This window comes from Sminthopsis crassicaudata, chromosome 4 (genome assembly GCF_048593235.1).
Source record: "Sminthopsis crassicaudata isolate SCR6 chromosome 4, ASM4859323v1, whole genome shotgun sequence".
NCBI classification, from domain to species: domain Eukaryota; kingdom Metazoa; phylum Chordata; class Mammalia; order Dasyuromorphia; family Dasyuridae; genus Sminthopsis; species Sminthopsis crassicaudata.
The window spans coordinates 230,560,199-230,582,005 of NC_133620.1; the positions used below are offsets into that span (position 1 = coordinate 230,560,199).

At 32.0% G+C, this 21,807-nt stretch overlaps 1 long non-coding RNA gene across 1 annotated transcript in view; it reads right to left on the reverse strand.

Moving 5' to 3' along the window:
• LOC141541238 (uncharacterized) overlaps positions 1 to 21,807 on the reverse strand; it is a 65,587-nt gene that overhangs the window by 18,331 nt on the left and 25,449 nt on the right. The window lies entirely within an intron of this gene.

A 21,807-nucleotide genomic window follows, 5' to 3' on the forward strand; every position in this document is an offset into this window, starting at 1 on the left:
AAATTTTCCCCTTTCTTTTCTATTTTTTAAAAAAAGTTGTATTTAGTTTAATAAAAAAAAAGAACTCTCCTCAAAAAAATCTATAAAAAGAATAAATAAATAAAAATTAAATAACAAAATTAATCAAAAATTGTATCTATCCCTTTGTTAGATTTAGACACATGATATTCATAGACAGTCACATATAAATTTATAAATAAAAGATTAAAATATAAGACTTATTAACTTTTTAAAAAGAAAATGGCAGTTGCATGACAATATGGGGGCAGAGTATAGGATATTTTTGTAATTCTGTAAAATCCACTTGCTCTTTATTGCCAAGTACTTCTGAAGGTGTTTTAGTGAAAAGAAGAAATTGCTACTCTTCATTCTGATAGTAATAAAGGTGAAGGAATTACTTTTTAATAAAATTTTCCCCAGAAGCTTGCATATGTATAGTTTTTTTTTGTTTGTTTTTTGGGAGGTAAAAACTGAGTACTCTAAATAAATCAATACATGTGTTGGTTCAAACAATTCAAATGACTACATATATAAAATAATTTTAAAAGTGGAAAATATTCATATATATTTTTTTTTTCAAAAATATTTCCCAATTTAAGAAAATTCTGCTGTGCAAATGAAATGGAATGTAAGGGAAAGTTAATAAAAATTCATATTGTACTTACTATGCTTAAAACTACAAATATCTCCTTTGATTTTTACAATAATTTTCTGAGGTAGTTGCTATTATTATTCTCATTTTACAGTTCATGAAAATGAGACAAACAGATGTTAAATATTTTGCCCAAAATTACATAGCTTGTTATGTGTTTGCAGTCATATTTGAACTCAGCTCTTCCCTACCTCAGACCTAGGATTCTGTCCACTGTGTTACCTAGCTGCCAAGAAAAAGTAAAGCCTTGTTTATTAATTAGTTAACTGGTCTACCAAATACAATTTTAATTTCGTTTTAGGGACTATTTTAGAGATACAAGTATTTGTGAATATAAATGGATGGGGAATCCTATTGGCTATGGATAAGTAGAATACATTCAGCCTTACTCCTTCTGAATAAGAATGATGAATTGAATTGTCTTTTAATAGTACATGGCAATCTGAATTCGAACCTGAAAATCAAATCATGTTCTCTGAGTGAATAAGGACTTTTCTCATTTGTCAAATAAAATCATAATAATGTTACAATTATTCATAGCACATTTTTGAAAAGTGAAATTTCTTAGCTATTATAAAATGAAAATATTGATTGAAATTACCATCTATAAAAGAATTATGTTCAGCAATAACATCAATAACAACTCATCTTGGGATACCTCACATTTAGAACCAAACCTATTATTATTAATAATAATAATAATATGAAAACTATAAGTGATTCTACAAAATAGCAAATACCCTATATATATTAAACTATCTTTGTTTTCTATTTAAGCTTTATTTGTGACATATTATAAAATAATAATGGAAGTATAATTATATTCTAACAAACTATGACAAGAAGCTTTTATCTGTTGGATAGAGAACAGGATTTGGAACTAGGAAGATATGGATTCAAATCCCATTTCTTATATGCATTTGATTTTCTTAGGAAGTTATATTTGACCTCAATATTAAAAAGAGCATTTTAGGGGCAGCTAGGGCTAGGTGGCACAGTGGATAGGAGCACCAACCCTGAAGTCAGGAGGACCTGAGTTCAAATTTGGCCTCAGACACTTAACACTTCCTAGCTGCGTGACTCTGGGCAAGTCATTTAATCTCAATTGCCAAAAATTATGAAGGCTGTCTAAAATATTTTTTTTCTTCAGGAGTTGTGAGTTTTAAACAGTTGTCAACATAGGCAACTCTTTTGTCATTAGGTGGACTATGCTCAGCTGATCATCTGACTTCCTTTGGCTATGGCCCACCACATTTCTAGCCTTAGTGGTTACAAAAAACAAAACAAAACAAAACAAAACAAAACAAAAAACAAACAAACAAAAAAAAAAAAACCCAAAAACAAAACAAAACAAAAAAACATGTTCAATCACTTCCCAATGGCTTTTATTTATTTTTCTCCTTTTGAAGTTAGATTTTGTGAATATTCTTTATCCAATTGCCCTTGATTCAGGGTCCTATCCAGAGTACTCCTGAATCTTACACATAGCTCCTAGTCTCTGTCCTTAGCTTTCTAACTCATCTTCAAAAATGTGAAATATAGAATATATACTTAAGACATAAAAGGAACCACATAAATCAACTAGTAGAACACTTAATTAAAATATAATCATGCACACATCTTTAAGAAGTGGCCATCCATTTGAAAACTTTTAATGTGAGACATTTGCTGTATTCTGAGGTAGCCTGTTTCTTTTGAGGACAGTTCAAATATTAATTAATATAGTAATTTTATGGACTTTATATGTTATGATAATATTCAACCTCCTATAAAAGATCTCATTTATGATAGCCTACACTGAGATGTCATCTTATACCAGATTACATTACTCACATTTTCAAAAAATTCGGAAACTTTATTCCTATAAATATGATAGGCATCTGTTTTCATGTAATTGTATGGCAATCAACTGGTAGAAGTTAAATTTTCCTTCTCATAGGCTGAAGGAAAAGGAGTGGACTTTGCCAAAGGCATAGTAGAAAATCAGAGTCTGTTATTGATATAAACTGAAATCCTGGGATTCTGCTGACAAACTGTAGACTCTCCAACCTGGATATAATTAGAAGCTGGATTTTGGTCATAACATGCAAACAAAACTTTTGCATTCATTTCCACTTGACTGTAACAGCTGTGTTAAGTGCCATCTGTACTCTGAGCCTTAGAATTTTCTTCTTCCTCTATCCTCCAAGTGAAAATAGGAATTTTTTGGGAATTTGGACTGGGAGATGCTATTGTGCAAGTTATCCTCCAAACCTACTTAGCAAAACATGCAGAATATGAAAGAATCCATGAGAGTAGCCTTTGAGGGGAAATCATTGGAGAATTTAAACAGCACCTGCATTCATGGGCAGTAATGTTATTCTCTTATTTCTGCCTTGCCCACTGCATACTTCAAGTTCTCATCCATAAATCTTCTGTATAGAACCAATAAACAACTCCTTTCATTGAAAGAGTGAAGACCAGCTCTGCTGGTTATATTGCTGTGAGGGTTTGAGGCATGTACTGATAGAAAGACCTAAAAAAAGGAACTGAATGAGGGCTTGTGCCTGAGAGGAAGTGAGGCTATTAAGGCAAGATTCAAATTAGATTTGGAATGATGACAAAAGGCAAAACTCAAGTTTAGGGAGTCTTAAATATGTTTACATTTAATTACCAATTATTTAAGAAGACCACTAATGGATGCCAGCCAGGAATTTTAGACAATGACTAACTGTTGGGGAATATGAATAAAATGCTAAATATTTAAGAGCAGACATCAGTCAGAAGGGGAAACAACCTAAGAAAAGCAGTAATAGGAATGTTAAGAAATAGCCTGATATTTGATGTGAGAAAAAAAATCATTTTTCAACAATTAGCAGAGAATATCATTTGCTAAGCGACTTGAAGATTTGGCGTTGTTTTGCAACAGAAGTTAAAGGTGTTGACTATAAAAAAAAGAGAGTAAGTTTAGCTCATTATCAGGAAAATTTGAGGTACACTAATAAAACTATCAATTTTGTTTGATCTAACTTCTTCAAAAATGGCATTCAATGGGTTCACCAATCTAATCTTCACTTGATTTTGTTCATGCACACTTATGAATTTGGGATCAATTTTCAAGTCTAAAGAATACTATTAACTGCTAACTCAAATGCTTATTATCCCTGCTGTACAAAATTATTATGAGAACTTTCCATGAATACAGTGAGGTAATACATGCTAGTAGCAATAAAAGGGGAGAAGAAAGCTTTCAGAAACTATAGTCCAATAGATCATATCTTTACAATTCTTTCTACTTAGTGTGTTGATTATTAAAAAGCATTTGATTGATAGAGTGAGGAACTATTTTAAAGCCTTCCCTCCAACAAAGCATACCTCCCATTAATATGTCATAGCTCATATAGAAATCTTAAAAGAAGTAACAGTGGAGATAATTTTAGTTTTTTACCCTCAGATTATAAATATTGAAATCAAAATGAAACTGGAAAATATATACTTGTTCTAGGTCTTGCCAAATTGTCATGGAACAGGACCAGCCCAGAGTCCTAGTTGAAGAGAAAAACTGTATATGCTAAAGTTCTCCAAATTACATTGTGCTGATTACATCAAGTCCAAGACTATTATAGAGCTTTCTAAGTTATATCCATAATCTCTTAATAATTGCACCTAACTATTCATAAAGGACAAAACAAGTGGATAATGAATTCCCATTTTTCTGTTTGACAGATACCCTATATAGGTTTTTCTGTGAGTACACACCACTGAGTATATACTGAGTATATTCTCTTTACAGTATATACTGTAAATAGATGATGAACAAGACACAACATAAAACAGGATAAAGTGGTGATGTTTTTAAAAATTACACAGATCTTTTAAAAACCCTCAAGCCTTTGCTTGAAACAAAGGCCTATATTCTTAACACTAATATTCTTTCAGTAATAAAGTATGACTTCACAACAGGGGGTATTACAATTTCCAAAGAACTGAAATTAAGGATTAGCCAAAAAGAAAAGTAATTTATGAAGAGATTGAAAGTAGATGATAACACGCTAAAAGTGAGGAATTTTGCTGGAAAAGTAACTATATCTATATTTGTAAGAAGGACTCTGCCATTTAGGGAAATAATGGAGAGGGAGATGATAGTAATTAATGATAGATACAAAAAAGAAATATCAATAGGATATTGATCTAAAATGCAGAGGAAACAGAAAGGTACAGAAGGGGACATAACACAACTGAAGAATTTTTTAGTACCTTACTAAATTATATAGAGGGTATCCAAATAAATGTGCCTATATAAACACACACACACACACACACACACACACACATACATATATATATGTAAACATACACACATATATGTATATTTTTTAAAATAACCTAAACATAATAAAAGTTTATACTTTCTAATAAAATCCTTTAGGTAGTATCTTTAGATCTTTGTGTTTTTAGATGATCATTAAGTTCATAGTAAAAATTTTTCTTAAAAATATGTGAATAGAAAAATATCTAGTTGCTTATTTTATGAGACTGAGAGAGAAAGAAAAAAAAACAAAGAAAATGAACAACATGTGTGCTTCACTAGGATACATAAACTATTAAGAGAATATAAATATGTTCTTCAGAATATCAGGTAAATCCTCTGTAGTGATTTCATGGGAAGACATGAATGAGAGGTTCACTGGATAGACAATTGTGCATGTATTGTAATATGCATCGTTGGAGGGAATACCTATTTTGATGAGATCGTATATATATTGATCTACTAGGGTATTGTTACACCACAATTTGTGAGATGGAAATTATTAATGAAAGCTCACATTTCTATAGTGTTTTGAGATTTTTCAAAGTGCTTTTCTTACAACAACCTTCTCAAGATATTAAAAGATAAGTAATGATTAGTATCTCAGGAACTATGGAAAGATAGATACAGTAATTTACTAATGGAAAAACCATAAATTGGTCAAATCATTTTAGACATAAATGTGGAATTTTGCTAAAAGTGATTTTGAGTCATCCTTCAAGGATATAGATTATAAAAATTATATTATTATAAAAAATATATTTGCAACAAAATATTTATGTTAACACTATTTTGGTAGCAAAGAACTGGAAACTAACTAGAAACTTTGGCAAATGGATAAATGAAGTTACATGTCTAGCACTTTTGTGCATTAAATTCTATTGTATTGACTTTCACCCTTGAGCCAGAGGTTCTGCTCCTTCTCAGATTTTACTTTCTCTTTAAAACATTCTAGTGTCTGCCTTTTTATGAATGGTTTTCCTTTCAAACTTGCTCAAGGGGGGGCAGCAATTTAATGTCCAAGGTCCTTACTTCAACTCTATTATACATGGAGTCTTACTCCTTCTATGGTTCCTCTTATCTTTCCATTAGGATTGGTTTGATATTAACTTTTTAATCACAGCCTCACAGCTTTATTATCTAAACATTGGGGAATTTCTTTTCCCTTGTAGATATAGATCTCCAATGTCCTTGAACATATAAATGTAATGAAATTTAACTGTGCATAAAAAGTGGATATGATGAATATAGCTAAAAGTCCCATGAGCTAATATAAAGTGAAGCCAATAGAAAGATTAAAACAATCTACACTAATACAATAATATAAGTAGAAAGAACAAAAGCTGCAAAACTAATGGTGCTGACTGCGGTGAAATTAAAATGATGAAGTGAGAGTCCTTAAAAGAATTTTGAGAATGTATTTCTCAGCTTCCTTTATAGAGGAATGAATATATAGATCTTTGCATATGTCTTATTTAGTCAATGTTTTGGTTAGTTTTGCAGAAGTTTTCACCCCTTCCCATTTTTATTTTTTAGTAGAAGTGATGGCTGTTTAAGAAAAAAGAAGAGAGTTATATATTAGAAAATGTAGAAACAAATGATAGAATAAAAAAAAAATTAAAAATTCTAACTCAAGTGAACAAAAGACTTTGAAGGAGATGAGGCCATGAATGAGCAGACTAACTGTAGCCATAATACAAATCAATATTTAGAAAAGTGAAAATTTTATAAATTTTTAAACATTAAATTATGTGTATTGTAATATTGAGGTTCTGACAATGGCATCATATTGGCTATGTTCATATATCACATTCATATTGCTAATATCAAAATTAAATGTCTTTTGTGATTACAACACTTTTGAGTGAGAGATGCATTAAACAATTATGCTACATATATACATACTTTTAAAATGCCAAATATTCAATCTTTTAAAAATAACCATACTAAACTATGGTAGTCTCTGGGAAAGACAAAAACTAAGTAACCCATTGGTAAAAAAGAATTACAATTTTGAAATGTATTTGTGACATGTTCATAAAGTAAATTATTTATGTTAATTGAGACAATGTTTATAAAAACAATCTTATTAGAAAAATAATAATATTATCCCCTTTTGAATATTAAGAAAACAGTGTGAGAAGCAAAATAATACACCTCTGGCAGACAATAAGTATCAGAAATGGGATTTGAGTTTGTCTAATGTCACCAAATCCAGCACATATTATGCTCCAACATTTTGGTTAATTCATTATATTAATTTGTTATTGTCACATCTACCTTTTACAATAGTAGTAACACAAATGGGTTTTATACAGCTATTAAATTAATCAATCAGATTCATAGAGGCTAAATAACTCTAACCACCCAGCCAGCTAATTTAGTGCATGAACTGATCTTGACAGATTTTCAAATCATTATTTGACTTCGCATAGAACAACAACAAAGAAAATGGCTAATTGAAGTTTTGGATTGCTTTGCCTACAAGAACAGGTGTTGTAAGTAATAACTCTGGTTCAAATCCAGGATCAAAATTCTGAATTATGGTATTATTTGATAGTTTTGAAGGAATTTTAATGCTTCACATTGTACATTCAAATTTTATATTGTAGATCTACCCATGAGATGACAAAATAATGAAGACTGGAAAGAAAAAACAAGGAAACAAAACCTACTTTTCCTTGTAATGAAGGAAGACTACACATACCTTTCCACATAGCCTGGGAGGATAATAATTCTTTAAAAGTTGAAGAGGGGTTATAATTGCACAACATCATATATAGATTTAATATTTAGTATTCAAGGGGTCACTAACCAGGTTGCTGCCAAAAGAACTCCCTTGTGTTTGTGTAGTTTCAGAAATGTTTTTTTCATTATCACACAATTTATGTTCCAATAGATGTTAAACTAAGTGAATTCCCCATGATCAATGTAAGAGTCCTTCATAAGACTTCCTTTGGTACATAAATACTTCCTGTTCTATCTCCTAATCCTGCCCTAGAGATCTGTAACCACTTCCTAAGATTGTTGATTTTTCCACTTTCCATTTCTCTGTCCATCCCAAGCTATCCCAGCTGTGGTCAGAAAGCTGTACTCATAAAGTTTTTCCCCTCAGAGATAAGACCCTGTTTCGCATACTTCTTTTCCTTTTGGACTTGATTCTTACTAAAATACAGCTTGCTCAGTGTCTTATAATGTTTTAAAACTTTTTCTAAAAATGTTTTCAATTAATAAGGTAGGGGATAGGAAATAAGCTGGTGATTTCATTAATATAAGGAAATCTTGCATGAGAGAACTTCTATCAATGCAATTCTCTACAAGTTATGTTTTCCTGGTTTTGAGAGCAAATCTTTTTTTTTTTCATTTTTTTTTAATTATAGCTTTTTTATTTACAAGATATATGCATAGGTAATTTTTCAGCACTGACAACTGCAAAACCTTTTGTTCCAACTTTTCCCTTCCTTCCCCCCACCCCTTCCCCCAGATGGCAGGTTGACCAATACATGTTAAATATGTTAAAGTATAAGTTAAATATAATATATGTATACATTCCAAACAGTTATTTTGCTGTACAAAAATAAATGGACTTTGAAATAGTGTACAATTAGCCTGTGAAGAAAATAAAAAATGCAGGTGGACAAAAATAGAGTGATTGGGAATTCTATGTAGTGGTTCATAGTCATCTCCCAGAGTTCTTTCACTGGGTATAGCTGGTTCAATTCATTACTGGAGAGCAAATCTTTCTCTACTATATCATAGTACTTTTCAATTATTTTAAAAATAGCTTATTATATCAATTTAATAGTTATACAGCTTCATCTTGACAGCACATTAAATAAAAATATAGGAAAGCAAGAGAGATTGTGTATACTATGAAGTTTCAAGAAATATGTTTCCAAAGCCCAAGAGGAAGAATGAGAATAATATATAGATATAGACATATTTTTATCTACATGTATATATTTATAGTGTATATTTATATATGTGTATATATACTAATATAAATGTACATATGTATGTGTATAATATATGTATATTATATATAACATATCAAATGATCAAATAGATTCACAGAGATAAAATGATTTATCTTAAAATCAAAACTATCTTCATTTACCAAACAAGTTCAGCTCCATTAACAAATTAGTTTTAGATTGTGAAATCTAAATGAGGACAGTAGAGCATTTGAGTAACAATAGGATTCTTCCTGAAAAAGGAGGAAGACTGTATTGTCGAGTTGAATGAAGAATAGGCTTAGAAGACTTGAGTTTGAATTCAAGTTCTGCCATTTTCTAGTGTATGATCTTTAATAAATTATTTACTTTCTCTAAGGTCTCAATTATCATATCTGTCATACATTTAACTGACAGAGTTGCTGTAAAGATCAATGTATACATACACACAGATATATACACATATGTGTTCATTCCAATAAATGCACGTAAATATGTATGTGTACACATATATATATGCACATACATATGCATATATACATCTATATATATACATCCTATAAAATATAAAATACCATGGGTGAACTATTATTATTCTATTTCTTATTTATGCAGTACCTAATATACATTTTTTTTATTTGTTCCATAGCATAGAGTTGTGAGTTCATCAAGGCCATATCGCAATTCCTATTTTATAGAAAAGATAACTAAGACTTAGATTAAAGAATTACCCCAAGGTCATAGATGATAAAAGATACCACTTTGATAAAAGCCTTCTAGCCTAATTTCCACTGATCTGTACTCTCTTAGAACAATGTAAGAGATATGATTGGCAAAGAAAAGGTAAAGTAAGTACTTGTGGAAAAAGGAGTCATATAGGGTCATGAACCACGGATTACTATATAATTTTCACAATAATAACACCATTGTTCAAAATGTATTATCAATTTCTTTTTTACAGAATTCCTTCTATACTTATTTGATCAACAATATAAGAAAATCAATATCCTTTTTTTAAACAGTGACACTTCCTTCTCCACTTAATAGTTTTTTCCAATTACATGCAAATAGCTTTCAACATTCATTTTTACAAGACTTTGAGTTCCAAATTTTTCTCTCTCCCTCTCTTCCCTTTCCTCCTCAAGAAAATCAAAATTCAATATAGATTATATATGTATAATCATGTTAATCATATCTCTGGTTTAATCATGTTGTGAAGGAAGAATAAGAAGAAAAAGGAAAAAAAAAAATAGTATCTTTCAATGTGGATAGTATTTTCCATCATGATTCTTTTAGAATTGTCTTAGATCATTCTATTCATCAGAAGAGCTAAGTTGCTGGAAAAGGAAAAAAAACATAAAAATAAATCAAGCAAACAAACAATAAAAATGAAAATACTATGCTTTGATCCATATTCAATCTTCATAGTTCTCTCTCTGAGAAATCTATTGGAATTTCCTTGAATCACCTCATGGTGGGAAGATGCTCATCATTTTAAAAAACACAATAGTATTACATTACATTATTATACTACAACTTCCATTCACCAATTGATGGGCATCCACTCAATTTCCAATACTTTATCACCACAAAAAATGTTGCTATAAATATTTTTGCATATGTGGGTCCTTTTTCCTTTTTTTCAGAATGATCTCTTTGGGATCTGTTTGGATTAATTCACAACTCCACTAAAAATGAATTAAGGTCCCAATTTTCCCACACCTTCTTCATCATTTATCATTTTTCTTATCTGACATATTAGACAATTTGATATGCATAGATGATTAGAGGTATTTTATTTTGCATTTTGCTAATCAAAAGTGATTTATACATTTTTAATATGATGATAGACAGCTTTAATTTCTTTATTTGAAAACTATCTGTTCATATCCTTTGTCCATTTATCAATTGGGAGATGACTTTTATTCCTATCAGTTTGACTCTATTCTCTATAAATTTTAGAAATGAGATCTTTATCAGAAACACTGATTGGGGTTGTAGCAAAGGCATGGCAGAGAATACACAAGTATTTGTCTGAGCTCTTCCTGGCAACTCTCAGATTAACACCAGATCAAGCCTCTGAATGGGTTTTGAAGTGACAGGACCCACAAATATTTGAAGTGTAACAAATTTCCAGCAGAAGATATTTTGGAAGAACTTTAGAAAATGTTTGCCTTAATTGGGCAGGGGGGAGGTGGCCCAATGCAGAATCAGCGCAGAGACCCAGGGTAGAGAGTACTGGAGGGAGCTACTGGGAGGCTCCTAGCCAAAAATACAGTAATATTGATTACTCTGTCTCACTTCAAAAGTAAGGGAATCAGCAGACTAGTTGTGAAACCTTCAACACAATTATAAAAGGCAGACAGTGAGCCCTGAAACCCAGAATAACAAGCAGGACTTGGCCACACCTACCCAGCATGGGAAGGAAGCCAGTAGCACTAATCTCAGCATAAAGGGAAGCCAATGTAGCCTATAGAGAAAGCTTGGAACAATCTCCCCTTTGCACTAAGAACAGACCTTAACCTTTAAAAATGAGCAAAAAAGAAAAAAGAACTCTGACCATAGATAGGTATTATGGAGACAGAGAAAAACAGACCTCAAACCCTGAGGACATTAAAAGCAAAATGTCTTCAGATGAAGCCTATAAAGGGTAATATGAATTGGTCTCCAACTCAAAAGGCTCTCAGAAGAATTTTTTAAAAAATCTTAAAAGGAACTTAGAAGAAAATGAGGAAATGAAATGAGAGCTTTACAGGAGAGTTTGGAAAAGGAAACACAGAAATTGTCTGAAGAAAATGCCTCAAAATATATATTTGGTAAAATGGAAAAAGAAGGCAACTCCTTGAAAAACAGAATTAGTGAAATGGAAAAAGAGAACACCTTTAAAACTAAAATTGGTAAAGTGAAAGAAAAAAACAATAAGAAAACATCTCATTTAAAAGTTTAATTGACCAAATGCAAGAGGATATAAAAGGCTAACTGAAGAAAATAATTCACTAAAAATTAGAAGTGAACAAAGGGAAGTGAATGATTCAATGAGACATCAAGAATCAAATAAAACCAAAAAGAAACATGAAAAAAAGAAATAGAAGAGAATGTAAAATGTCTAATTAGAAAAAAAACTGACCTAGAAAATATATCCAGGAGAGACAATCTAGAAATTATTACAATACCTGAAAACCATAATGAAAAAAAAAAAAAGAGCTTATATTATATCATGTTTCAAGAAATCATCAAGGAAAACTACTCTGAAGTCTTAGAACCAAAGGGTAAAATAGCCATTGAAAGAATTCACTGACCACCTCCTGAAAGAGATCCCCAAATGAAAACTCTAAAGAATATCATAGGTAAATTTCAGAATTATCAAATCAAGGAGAAAATATTGCAAGCAGCCAGAAAGAAACAATTCAAATATTGAGGAGGTCCTGGGTAAAAAGGACCTAATACCTTTCACTTTAAAGGACTGAAGGGCCTGCTATGATATTCTGGAAGGCAAAGGAGCTTGGATTGCAGCCAAGAATAAACTACCCAGCAAATCTAAGCAAAACTTTCAAAGAAAAAAATGAACATTCAATAAAATAGGGGAATTTCATTTATTTTGATGAAAAGACTAGAGCTGAACAGCAAATCTGATCTTCAAATACAGCACATAAGAGAAGCATAAAAAGGTAAAAAGGGAAGAAAAAAAACCCCTCTTTTTTAAAAGGTTAAAAAGTTTATATCCCTATATGGGAAGATGATATGCTTAAATCTTGAGAACTGTAACTTTGTTAGGGATATACTTAGAGGATGTGAGAATAATTTGATTTTATTGTGATGATATAAAAAATAAGTTAGGAGTAGAGAAGGGATTGCACTGAAAAAAAAGAGAAAAAGGGAGGTAAAATGGGGTAAATTATATCACATGAAAAGGAAAAAAAAGATCTATTACAATTGAGGGAAAGAAGGGAAGGGGGTACTTAGCTTTACAAAGAAGCTTGTCTAACTCTACAGGAAAGTAGGAGGGGAAAGGGGAAAGGAAAAAGGGAGGCTAATAGAAGGGAGAACCAAAGTAGAAAGGGAAAGAGTTAAGAAAAGGGGGAGGGCCTGTAAAAGGAAAGGCTGTTTGATGGAGGTGGTGGTCAGAAGCAAAACACTGGGAAGGAGGGAAAGGGGGAAAGGAAATAGAAAAGTATAACTTGGGGGAAAATAAGATTAGAAATACAGAGGTAGTAATTTTAACTGTGAATGTGAATTCAATGAATTCTTTCATATAAGGGAAGTGGATAGCAGACTGGATTAAAAGCCAGAATATTCCAATATATTGTTTACAAGAAACACATTTAAAGCAGAGTGATGCATTCAGAGTAAAGGTAAAAGGGTGGAAAAGAATCTATTATGCTTCAGCTGAAGTAAAAAGAAACAAAACAAAACAAAACAAACAAAAAAAGGAGTAGAATTGAAGCAAAAGCAAAAATAGATCTAATTTAAAAATATAAGAAAAGGAATAACATTTTGCTATATTTTACCATAGAGAGTAAAGTAATATCAATGCTAACTATATATGCACCAAGTGTTATAGTATCTAAATTCCTAAAAGGATAAGTTAAGAGAGCTACAACAAGAAATAGACAGCAAAACTATAATAGTGAAAATCTCAGCCTTGCTCTACCAGAACTAGATAAATCAAACCATAAAATAAATAAGAGAAGACATTAAAAGTAAATAGAATTTTAGAAAAGTAAAGTACGATAGACCGTTGGAGAAACTGAAGGGGAGCAAAAATAAATATACTTTTTTTTTTTTTTTCTCAGTGGTACATAGAACCTTTATAAAAACTGACCATGTATTAGGGCATAAAACCCCCAAAATCAAATGTAAAAAGGCAGAAATAGTTAATGTATCTTTTTTTTTTTTTTCAGATAATGATGCTATAAAAATTACATGTAAAAAAGTGAAAATAGACCAACAATTAATTAGAAACTAAATAATCTAATCCTAAAGAATGAGTGGGTAAAACAACAAATCATAGACATAAGTAATTCTTATATCCAAGGATCTTGCTATAAGCTTCATTTTGAAAATATATAGAGAATTTTCTCAAATTTACAAGAACACAAATCATTCTCCAACTGATAAATGATCAAAGAATATGAGTAGACAATTTTCAGATGAAGAAATTGAAACTATTTCTAGTAATATGAAGAAACTCTCAATCACTGTTGTTTAGAAAAATGGAAATTAAAATAACTCTGAGGTACCACTTCTGGGACACTAATACATGGTTGGCAAGGTTGTGAACTTATCTAACCATTCTAGAGAGCAATATGGAACGCCCATAGGGATGTCAAACTGTGCATACCCTGTGATCCAGCAGTATCTCCACTGGATCTGTTAGGATTACTAAGTGAGAACTCAGGTTGTCTGGATAGTGACAAGGTGAGAATTCAGGTTGGACAATTACAAGGTGAGAACTCAGGTTGACTTGATAGAAGGAGCAAGCTCATTGGCTGAAGTGGTTCTTCCCAGAAGCCCCATTATCCCACGCCCATTCTCTGGGAGGATAAAAGAGACAGCATTGGGCCCAGAGAGCAGATCGGCCTGGAGAAGGATAAGAGCTGGAGGAGATTCAGAGCCAGGATTCAAGAAGAAGACTCTGCATTACATCTTGCTTGACGCAGCTCTCTGCAGGAAGGGAAGTCGGCTCTCTGCAGGAAGGGAAGTCACTTCTCTGGACAAGAGTTAACAGCAACTGCCTGGAGACAACGGTTCATTACAGGAAGAAGAATCTGTCTGAGAGATTTGAGTAAACACAGCATATCTCTTCCCAGAGAGTGATCTGGCAGCTTCTAGAGACGACAGTGCGCTACATGGATCTATATCCCAAAAAGATCATCAAAAATGGAAGAGGACCCACATGTGCAAAAATGTTTGTAGCAGCCCTTTTTGTAGTGGCAATGAACTGGAAACTGAATGGATACCCATCAATTGGAGAATGGTTGAATAATTTATGGTATATGAATGTTCTGGAATATTATTGTTCCATAAGAAATGATCAGCCGTATGATTTCAGAGAGATCTGGAGAGACATATGTGAACTGAGCCTAAATGAAATGAGTAGAGTCAAGAAAGCTTTGTACCCAAAAACAAAATTATGTGATGGTTAGTTCTGATGATTTTTCAGCAGTGAGGTAATTCATGTCTTGTGATGGACAGTGTCTTCTATATCCTAAAAAAAGGACTGTGAAGACTGAATGTGGATCACAACATAGTGTTTTTACTTTTTTGTTGTTTTTTGTTTGCTTTTTGTTTTCCTTCTCATTTTTTTCATTTTTGATCTGATTTTTCTTGTGCAGCATAATAATTGTGGAAATATGTATAGAAGAATTGCACATGTTTAATATGTATAGATTACTTCCTATCTAAGGGAGGGAGTGAAGGGAAAGGAGAGAGAAAAATTTGAAGCAAAAAGTTATGTAAAAGTGAATGTTGAAAACTATCTATGCATATATTTTGAAAATATTAAACTAAAAAGGAAATGACATTAAATATTATTTCCCAGATATCTGCTTTTTTCTAATTTTACTTGTATTAGTTTTATTTGTGCAAAAGCTTTTTAATTTAATGTAAATTAGATTATTCATTTTTGCATTTCATAATGTTTTATATCTCTTGTTTGGTTCTATAAATTAACTTCTCCATAGATAATGATAGGTAAACTATTCCTTCCTCTCATAATTTGCTTCTAGTATCACCTTTTATATCTAAATTATGTCCTCATTTTGAATTTATCTTGATACACAGTGTAAAATATTGGTCTATGCCTAGTTTCTGCCATACTATTTCCAGTTTTTCTACTAGTTTTTTGTCAAAAATGAGTTCTTAGTCCAGAATTTTTGGATTTATCAAACGGATTACTGTAGTCTTTTACTTCTTTGCCTTATGTATTTAACCTATTCCACAGATCCACCACTACACTTCTTATCCATTACCAAATAGTTTTGATGATTGACATTTGACAATGCAGTTTTAGATCTGGTGCAGCTAGCAAACCTTCTTTTGTATGCTTAAAAAAAATGATTCCTTTGATATTCTTGATCTTTTTATTCTTTCAGATGAATTTTGTTATTATTTTTTTCTAGGTCTAGAAAATAACTTTTGGTAGTTTGGTTGGTATTGTACTAGATAAATAAATTAATTTAGGTAGGATTGTCATTTTTATTACATTAGCTCAGCCTGTCTCTGAGCCACTAATATTTATTCAGTTGTTTAAATCTGACTTTATTTGTGTGAAAAGTGTTTTGTAATTATGATCATACATTTCCTGGCTTTTTGGAAAATAGACTCCCAAATATTTATTGTCTACAGTTATTTTAAATGGAATTTCTCTTTCTATATTTTGCTACTGCTTTTGTTAGTAATATGAGAAATGTCAGTAATTTATATGAGTTTATTTTATATCTTGAAACTTTGCTTAAATTGTGAATTGTTTCACAATATATTTCATTCTGGGTTTATGTCTATTTTTTGTTGTTGAGATTTTCACTGTTTGTACTTGGTATTCTGTTTTTATCATATTAGAACCTGGATAAAATTCAATATAGGAAAATATATTGCCCTTATCTTCATTAGGGTATATTCATTTGCTCTAATGCCCTTAGATGATAAAATATTTTGAAAATAGTTAACTTCATTTTAATTTACTTTCTCACCCTATATCATTGCTTTTAGTAAGATTCCTTCATCCCCCACTTATCTTACTGAAGTTTTAAGTTGTGGGGCTTTTCTTTTATTGTATTATTGAAGGAAATTTCAAAGGTGTAGAATGACATTGAATTGACAGTGTTTATTTCACAAAATTCTTATTAAAAAGGGAATAAAATGGCCCTTGGTGAGACATAATTTCCTTTTCTGCTAAGGAGCAAGCAGTGCTCACTCCCTTCAGTTCATGGCACATGAACTGAATTGGCATAGCATGTGTTTTTCATGACATCAGTGAAAGCAGACTTACATAATTTTGCTTTCTGCCCCAGAAATTTTCAAGTTACTAACTGCCAGGGAGTCACACATGTGTAGCATGTGAGCAGGTGAAAGTGTGATTGCCTGGTTATCTGTTTCTTTGCCTCTGGTCTATTTCTCCCTTGTACACCAGAACATCTGTCATTTTTAAGGATTTATTTTTTTTAATTACATTTCTTTTGGACCAAATAGACACATAAACCTATAATTCTGATTATGTGTTATATCAATCATAGAATTATAGTATATTTTCATATTTTAAAAATGTAGCTACTTTTATTAATGTGGCTAGTTTGACCAGAGAGGTCTCTTGGACAATACATAGTCATCTTGATGAAATTACAGGACATGGACATTTAACAGAAGAAGGCACCTTCCTAACCCTTAATGAGAAATATTCACTATAACTCCCTGCTAGTAAGATATAGAGAATATCTCTGAATGGTCCCTGATGTTGAACCTGCTTCAAAGATAATTGGTAACAGAATTAGGAGAAATTAATTATGGGAAAGAATAACCTCTATTACCAAGAATAATGACCCCCCATTGAACATTTGATATCTAGAATTCCAAGGGGGTAAAGGAGGCAAAAAGGGGGAAATGAGGCCATTTTACCATCCCCACTTAGACCAAAAAGAATGTTTTTCTACTGAAAATAGTCCATCTCTTTGGACTAATTCTAATAGGCCATCTTTTTTGAGGTAGACCTATTCACTGGGAATAAACCAGAGGAGTTCCTTTAAACTACCTGCAAATGATTATGGCCTATTTCTCTCAGAAAAGCTTAGGTCACATACTTAGCACTAGGGGAGATACTTTCTTCTCTTGAATCTGATATTGTTTGGGGAAAATTCATTAGATTGATTATCAGCTTTCCTTGTAAGCCCTGCATAATTTCTTATTTTTTATTCTCCATGATGTTCAAATATATGAAAAATTTCTAAAAACATTTTATTGATTTAAATTTAATACAATAATGATTATAGGGATAAAACAAAAATGTATACTTGAGAGATGAAGAGAGCTTGGTTGTGCAGTGAATACAACACTGGTCTGGGTCTTGACTTTATGAGTTCAAATTTGGCTTCAGAGACTTACTAACTATGTGATTCTATAGACAAATCACTGTTTACCTCAGTTCATTATTTATAAAAATGAGTGGAAGAGGGAAAGAGCAAACCACTTCAATATCTTTGCAAAGAAAATTCTAAATGGGTTTGTAGAATCAAACATGACTGAGCAACTATAATTTGCATGCACATTTCATTTTCCCTATGGAATTATAAACTCTTTCAATGAAGAGATTATATCTTCCCCATCTTTGCATGCTCTCAAGAGATCACAGCACTTGCATGCAAAAATCTATTTATAAATATTTGCTGAATGTCATTGAATGCAATTAGAAATTGATGTGATCTTTCACAATAGAGAACAAATTTAGGTTCTCAAAATAAAATTCACTATTTCTTCTAGGTCACTGAAAATCTCATTAACTATATGATTTATATACATATATATACATATATATATATTAACTATATGATTAATATATATAGCCTCTTTTCCCAAGTTGCTTCAGCTTTTTTACTTTGTTTTGTCATTTGAAAATGACTTTTAAATCTTAAATTGTAAATCTTAAGACCCTCTGTTTTCTGTAGGTAAAGAAAGAAGATAATAATTTTAAAGCTTTTTTGTAAGTAAGAACAAACATAGAAAGTTTCTCACTTAAAAAAAGTTACTGTTGAGGAAGGAGTCAAAATGGTGAAGAGCAGATACATCACTATCTGAGCTCCTCCTCATATTTCTCAGATCAATGCCAAATCAAGACTCTGAACTGGTTTTGGAGTGACAAAATCCACAAATGTTTGAAGTATATCAAATTTTCAGAAGAAAATACTTTAGAAGAATTTCAGAAAAGGTCTGTTTTAATTGGGCAGAGGGAGAGACTGCCAAGTGTAGGGAACCAGGGCAGGGAATCAGAGCAGGGAGACAGGGCATTGCAGCATCCACAAACCAGGGAATCTACTGTGAGGCTCTTAGATTACTCTGATCTAGTTAAAAGCCAGTGATTCAGCATATTAGCTGTGAGATACTCAAAGCAAATGCAAAAGGCAAATAGCAAGCCCCTAAATCCCAGGAAAACATGGAACCTTGTAAAGGTCCAGTCGTCTCTAAGTTATAATCCTTCTCTTAGAGGAGATCTCTTTTCTGTAAAATCTTTTCCTCTGTGAGCAGGTTTCTTGGGAAGCTTCTGGAGCCTCCAGCCAGACTCTCTCCTTCCAGACTGTTGTCCCAACTCTGTTCCAGACTAGCCTAACTCCATGCCCTACTGCCCTCCTCTTTTATCCTAGCAGAGAATGGGCTAGTGAGAACTAAATAGGGCTTGTGAGAAATACTTCAACCAATGAACTTGCTCCTCTTAAAGGTGCAAACTCCTTTAGACATGTAAACTCACCCCCAGAAGTCCAAAGGTGCAAACTCCTTTCAAATATGTAAACTCCTTTTCAGAAGTCTAAAGGTGTAAACTCCTAAAGGTGTGAACTCTGAGCTCAGACAACCTGAGTTATTACCTTGCAATCCTAACAGGACCTAGCCATGCCTACCCAGGATGGGAATCCAGTCAACAGTACTGAATTAGCTGTTGTACTTTTGCCTTAAGAGCAGACCTCAACCTTCAAAAAATAAGCAACCCCCCCCCAAAAAAAAACAACAACTCTGATCATAGACAGCTTTTATGGAGAAAAAAAAGAACAGACTTCAAACCCTGAAGAACCTAAGAGGAAATCATTGCCAGATGAAGTCTCAAAGGGTAATATGAGTTGGTCCTCATATCACAAGGCTCTCTTGGGAGAATTCAAAAAGGATCTTTAAAAAAAGTTAGAAGAAAAATGGGGAAAGCAAATCATCTGGGCAAGAGAGTTCGGAAATGAAAAACTGAAATTATCTGAAGAAAACTTCTTAAAAATAGATTTGATGAAATGGGAAAAAAACATATAACTCCTCACAAAATAGATTTGATGAAATGGCAAAGGCAAATAACTTCTTACAAAATAGGTATGAAAAAGAAACCAATTCATTAAAAAACAGAATCTGTGAAATGGAAAAAAAAATGCAATGAACAAAACATGTTATTTAAAAAATTGAGTTGGACCATGCAAAAAAGAAAATAAAAAAACTAACTGAAGAAAATAATTCACTAAAAATTAGAAGTGAACAAATGGTAGTGAATGACTCAATTAGATGCAAGAATAAGTCAAATAAAACCAAAAAATGAAAAAATAGAAGAGAAATTAAAATACCTCATTGGAAAAACAACTGACCTAGTAAATATATCCAGGAGAGACAGTCTAGAAATTATTAGAGTACCTGAAAACCACAATGAAAAAAACAAAAGAGCTTTTATAATATCATCGTCAAGAAAACATCAAGGAAAACCACCCTGATGTCCCACAAACAAAGGGTAAAATAACCATTGAAAGAATTCACTAATCACCTCCTGAAAGAGACCCCAAAATAAAAACTCCAGAATTACCAGATCAAAGAGAAAATATTGCAAGCAGCCAGAAAGAAAGAATTCGAATATTGAAGAGACACAATCAGGATTATCTAAGACTCAGTAGCTTCCACTTTAAAGGATAAGAGGACATGGAATCTGATATTCTGAAAGATAAAGAAACTTGGATTGCAGCCAAGAATCAACTATCCAACAAAACTGAGCATCATCTTTCAGGGAAAAAAGATGATTATTCAATGAAATAAGTGAATTTCTTCTATTTTTGTTGAAAAGACAAGTTAAATAAAACATTTGTTTTTCAAAGTCAAACTCAAGAGGAGCATATAAAGGCAAAAAGGAAAAAAAATTACCTTCTTTTAAAAGTCAAAAAGTTTATATCCCTATATCAGAAGATGATGTATTTTACACTTGAGATAGGTATCTCTGTTATGTCTATACTTAGAGGGTGCAGGTATAATTTGATTTTATATTGATGATGTAAAGAAGAAACTATAAATGGAAAGGTGATTCTACCAGAAGAAGAGGAAAATGGAGTTAAAATAGGGTAAATTAAATTTCATGAAGAAGCAAAAAAGACCTATTACAATTGAGGAAAAGAAAGGAGGGAGATGAGCATTTTGTGAATCTTACTCTCATCAGATTTAGCCCAAAGAGAGAATATCAGACACATTTAGCTTTCCAGAGAAGCATGTCTCACCCTATAGGAAAGTAGGAGGGGAAAGGGGAAAGGAGAAAGTAAAGGGGGAGGATAATAGAAGGGAGAACAGAAGTAGAAGGGGACAAGTATAGAAGGGCAAAAGTATAAGAAATTTGGGGTGCTACAAAAAGGGAGGGTGGTTTGAAGGAGGTGATGGTCAGAAGTAAAATACTGGGGATGAGGTATAGAGGGAAAGGGAAGAAAAAAGTATAATTGGGGGAAAATGAGATGGCATGAAATACAGAGATAGTAATTTTATCTGTGAATGTGAATATAGAAGCAGATAGCAGATTGGATTAAAAGCCAGAATTGCTTACAAGACACACATTTAAAACAGAGTGATGCATTCAGAGTAAAGATAAAGTAAAAGGCTGGATCAGAATCTATTATGTTTCAGGTGAAGTAAAAAACAAAAATAAAACAAAACAAAACAAAACAAAACAAAACAAAAACAAACAAGAACAGCCATCCTGATCTTAGATCAAGCAAAAGCAAAAATAGATCTAATTAAAATTCTACTACTTAAAGGTACAATAGATAATGAAGTAATATTAGTACTAAACACATATACACCAAGTGGTATAGCATCCACATTCCTAGAAGACAAATCAAGACAGCTGAAAAAAGATTTAGACAGTAAAACTATACTAATGAGGGATCTCAAACTTGCTCTTTTTTCAGAACTAGATAAATCAAACCACAAAA